This window comes from Geospiza fortis, unplaced genomic scaffold, assembly GCF_000277835.1.
Source record: "Geospiza fortis unplaced genomic scaffold, GeoFor_1.0 scaffold84, whole genome shotgun sequence".
Lineage (NCBI taxonomy): Eukaryota > Metazoa > Chordata > Aves > Passeriformes > Thraupidae > Geospiza > Geospiza fortis.
In genome coordinates, this window is record NW_005054363.1 from 2,418,049 (window position 1) to 2,423,819 (window position 5,771).

The window sequence follows — 5,771 nt, forward strand, 5'->3', positions numbered from 1 at the left end:
TATGCAGTAAGAATGCAAATTTTTGCATTTAGTGAGTTTTATATTTCAGTCTCTGACTAGATTCAATCTTCAGTTTTAGAAATGTACCTAACATTACAATGTCTGTAGCAGCAAACAGATAATGATCCATACTGGAAAGAGTATAGCAAAGAATCAAGAATTGCAATAAACTGTATTTTCTGTGATTTTAATAGCCCTACTATACCTAAACATTATTTATGAATACACTGATTGTTTTTACAGTAGTTCCTCTTTCTGATAATGAAAAGCAGTTTGGTTTTCTGATGGTGATTTAAAGGACACAGCTGGGCAAAATTTTACACTTTTGTATGCTAAAGCTTTTTGACAACTAACTTTGCCATTACCAACATTTATGGAGGAGAAAAGAAAACCTGGGAATGCTTATTTCCTGTAGGTGTACCTATTTCTATTGCAAATACTGTGCAAGTATATTTCTGGAATGAACATCCTTTATTCTTTTGCAAGGTCTTCTGAGAGACCATTGTATTTCAATACAATTATATGAACACAAACTTCTTCTGATTTCAGTAATTAGGTGAAAAAAAAGACAAGACTATTCCTTCACGTTCAAATTGAACTCAAATACAAATGAGATAATGAGAACTGCTTAAAGCTTTATTAGTTCTTTTAATCTCTTAGCAGTGTAATGCTACAGGCCTGATAACATCATGATGTGGCTCATCAGGTATTCCCTTAAACACAGATTTGCCTCCAAGTGTAAACACAGGTGATTAATAATCTTTGCACTGTGTGGAGATACACAGATAGCATTACAATATGGATGTGAGGCAAGAGGAGGAGGATATCTGAGAAGTAGAGAAATATGGGTAGCTCTCAGAGATAAGGAAGGCCTTTAAAAACTTTATAAATATCTTCTAACATCTGATTTTCAGAATAAGCAATTTCAGCACAGTCGTACCTGTGTGGAACTATGCAAATAATTTTCTGCATCTTAAAGGCTCTAGTGTTTTTGGTATCACTGATAGTTATCTTGGGTAATTTAGCATATGCTCCAGATCTCAAAGGTACTCTTTGACATAAATTCAGTCTGAAATAGATGACTAGTGCTTGATCTCTTGTATGCATCAGAGAACACAGATATGCAAAGTACATCGTGTTATGCAATGCTATACATAATTATTTGCCCTCCTAATGGATTCCTTAATTGGGTCTTCTGAGCACTATGCTTAAACATTATCATTTTGCTAATGCTTACTATGTTTCACAATTTACTTTGCAGTAAATTAATGGTCTTCAAATGAGTGATCTAAAATGCAGTGACAGCTGTTTAAACAAGGGCAGACAGACCAGTGCATTTTTAATTCTCACAAGAAGTCTCATCTAAGTGAAATAAAACATGAGCATAGGCAGATTGATTCTGATGCTTCTTAATTGTTGATTTTAATCTGAGTTTTTAATACTCTATCTCAACCTTACTTTCCCAATATGTTTGTATTAGGATCTTGTTCCTGGTTATGCCTGCCATATGTTCTTGTTTTTCACAGGATCTCAACCTTTATTGAAATAAATTTATTGAAAATAAATGTGACACGGAATTTAAGTACATTTAGGCAGTGTTTTATGAGTACTTAGAGACCAAGCTGCTGATCAAGTGCTCGGTGCTGCACCTTGAACACAGAGATGCCAAAATCTGGGTGCATTTGGTGCCAGTGCTTGGGATCGCATGACCGATGGTTAAAAGGGAAGTGATGGTTAAAAGGGAAGTGATGGTTAAGACCTGCAGTGTAAAAGTGCATGTGGCTCAGGTCCAGATAAGCCAGCACCTTAAACTGTTACTGCACTGTCATTGCCTTCTATTCAGGAGGTCCAGCTGAAAAACAAGACAGTGATGGGTTTGAGTTACTGAAGCAATAGCTGCCCATGTTCATGTTACCAGGCACTGACATGGTATTCAGGTTTAACATGGCGTTTTAACTTTTGCATTCAGGTTTAACATGGCATTTTAAGTTTAGCACCTTAACTAATGGAACATATTTGAGTATTCTAAATTTTTTATTATAGTGTGATGCAAAATCAATTGCAAAAATAACAAACAAAGCCCAATACTCCTTCAGCCACTCCATTGCTCCTTCTTAACTATACACCAGCTCTACATGGAAAGAACTGAGCTAGAAAACATTCTGTATCTTCTAGCTCCAGTAAAAACCCCCAAAACTATGTAATAAAACGATCACACTAGACTTTAAAAGGACAGGAGGTCTGCTGCAGTATAAAGTCTTGCTCACTTCTGAAGGAGTGAGAGAAATTCACTAATTTTGGAAAGGTACAGGTTAAATCAGTCTGATTTCAGCAGAGTGAGTTTCTGCCTTCTGTCCTTCCGCCTGTTCCTATGCAAGCTGCTATCAGCAAGCTGCACTGCTGCTGAATTTTCCTCTGCAGGGCATGTGTGTTGCACGGCTGTTTTCCTTAACATCTTCTGTAGCTGAATACAAAGGTTAGAAACTGTAGGGAGAATTTACTGAAATAATTAAATTTAGCATTAACCCATCTATGTATCTGTTAATATTCCAGGTAATTTTAATAACTGCCAGAGCTATTATGAATGCCATGAAAACCCTAGAAGTCAAAGAGACAGAGAACATTTGCAATTAACCTGCAGAATCATTAACCTGCATTGAGTTTAGTCAGAAAATTCCTATGGAAGGTGTTACATTTCCATCCTGTTTTACTCTGCTGCTGTCCTTCATTCTATATGCCAGAGGAGCATCTAACTGTTGGAGATTGATTAGTAATTAAGAATTGCTTCAGAAACATCGCAAGTTCAGAGAAGAAAGCAATCTAATCATGTTAGAAAATAGTTAGAAATCTAAATTCCAGTCTCCTGGGATTTTCTTTTGAGCAGGAAATTTAAATAACTTTCTTTTGACCATACCACATTGACCCCACTAACTAGATGTAATAAACAAATGGGAGATATTCAAGCTGACATTTGAGCAGTGTCAAAGCCTTCTAAGCTTGTTCTGAGTAGATTAGTAGATAAGTGCTAGCCTTCCTATTCTGGGATATGTTCCAAGGCAAGCATGAGGACTGATGATTTAATTTAACTCCAAAGTAGTCAACACTGTGTACTTCAATAATGCAAATAATTTGCTTGATTCTTATGACACGCTACCAGTTGACAGCGATGGTGTTGTGATAAAAATACCTCTCTGCCTGGCACTCTATTTGAGGGCAAAAGCTACATTTCCTCTACTATTCAATCAGTATGTGAAACTGTAATTATTAGCAAGGGGTGTGAAGTTTCCTCAAAAATACATAGTGGATCTCATCTGCTGTAATCTCAGAAATATTGACATAATAATTAAAAAAAGAGGGATTAAAACATCAGGGGTTTCACAGACTCCGTAATGTATTTGTAGACATTTATAAGATAGCAGCAAATGGGTTGAGAGCCAGCTGCCTGTATTCCAGCAGTATTGACAAATCTGCAAGGGTTTTGGTTTGCTGTTGGGAGAAGCTTTCCAGCTATTGCTACTCATCCAGATTTGCTGTACCTGTCAATGATAACAAGTCCACAGAACTGCTTTCAAAATGGCCCTTAAACATTTCCCAAATGCATCCTCATCGAGTGGAATACATGCCTAAGTCTCTAGTATGTTCAGTGATTATGACGTGAATCCAATTCTAGCGCCTGACGTTGCAGAGGAGAATCCCTCTAATATGATTACCTTGCAGGACATCAATCTAGGGAAATCTTCAAAACAGAGCCTATAAAACAGAAAAATACTAGGTCTTGGCTCTTAGGACTGTAAAATTCTAAATAATGATTGCCTGTCACTCGATTCTGTGAGACTGTGAAAAGAAAAAAAAAAGCAAGCTTTATCAGCTTTATCTTCAGCACTGAAACAACATTCCTAAACCTATTACACAGGCAATACTGGAAAAGTTTTCAGGTTTTATCCTCACCTATAGTAAAGCCAGATCCACAAAAAGGCTTAATTACTTTAAGTGGAGGTTAGTCAAAAAAGTTCAAAATGGTAATTAATTAAGCCATGAGTACCTCATTAGAGCCCTAAAGCTTCAGGACATACCCAAGCTTTTCCCAAAGAGTTTTCACGCTGGAGCTATTACAAGCTTTGCAGGCTTTGCACCTCCTTATTTACCTTTCATTCCTTAGAAATGAGGGTTGCCTGTCGCTTTTGTATGGTTACAGGCATTCAGCAGTGCACTGGCAAGACTGAGTTTGCATATGTAGCATACAGCAGCCAGAGTCATTTGCATTTGAAAGAAAGAAGGAAAATTTCTGTAGCAAATAATTTCTTCCAGCTGCGCTTTAGCAGAAAAGAGTAAGCTGGTTGTCTGTAGCCAAAGACACAAAGTATGGATAGGTTTCATGCTGTGAATCCAATTTAGATTCTTTTCAGAGGAAAGAACCTCAGCTTGGGATAAGTCAGGATTTCCAAAGTGCTATCTCTTTGTCTCTTCCTCCTGGCTGGTTTAGGCATACCTCCTGCTCTGTGAGCGGATTGTGAGTCCCAATCCCACCTGCCTGATGCAGGCCTTGTACAGAGAGGACAAGTGAGCAACACAAATCTGAAGTTAGTGCTGGAAATTGGCCATTTTAAAATGACATGCTGATATGCTGATCTTAGCTGAAGCCTTTGTGAACCAAAGCAGAAGGTCTTTTTATGTCCCCTTGGCAGTGTTTAAGAGATTAGGTTTACAAAGATCCAGGAACTCAGCATTTCTGAGTGCTAGTTAATAGTTGCATTTGAATGCAAATATTAAAATGCATTTTTATGGTGTATTATGAAATTTATGGAATATAAGAAATATATGACTTACCTAAAATTTCTTACTATTGGTTGCCTACTTAAAAATTATTACCTAGCTGACAAGTCACATTTTGCAGTTCCAGAGTGGCATTTGTTTTCAGTCTTGTACTGCAGGAAGGTAAATGTGACTTTGAGGCCCACAGTTCCATCACCACACGGACACAAAGTGCACACACCTTGTGCTGCAAAGCTCTGTCACCTTTTTAAATGCCTAGCATGACTTATTTCAGTAAAGTCTGAGTTCTACGTTTTCATTGAACATGTCAATGACATTTGGTGCCCTAATAGTTTCAGCCTTAGGATACCATATCTCCTATGAAACCGGAATTTGGCTCACCTCATTTTGGGTGCTTACCATGCTGTTAGAGAGCTGGAGTCTGATGTGCCATTAGAGCTCGTGGTAATCTCTTCATTGTGGTCCCTTGGTAGAGCCTGGGGAGGAATTAATTGGATCCTAAAGCAGACGCCTTCATCAGCTGCCTGAAAAGCTCCCCAAACTCTGCTCTCCAAACTCTGCTGCCTGTGTTGGCTCTGTCTCCGTTAGCTGCAATGACAGCTCACCCACAGCTCCTAAAGAGACATTTACCTGCTGGACTCCCCAAATCAGGGTGAGCCTCGAGGGCCAGAGTTTTCCCAAGGTAAGGAGTCAGGCTTCCTCAAGGCACCTACAAATTTAAAATTCAAATCGTGTTGAACCACGAAATCACAGAGTAGTTCGGGCTGGAAGCGGCTTCTGGAGATCGATTAGTCCAACGCCCCAGTCATGGCAAGGTCACCGGGAGCGGGTGCCCAGGTGGGTTTTGAAAGTGTCCAGAGAGGGAGACCCCACGCCCTCCCTGGGCAGCCTGTCCCAGTGCTCCGCCACCCTCAGTGGAGAGAAGTTATTCCCATTTCTGGATTTTGAAGTAATTACAGATAACACACGCACACCGAAGCGCCGCCCGCGGCCCCGCT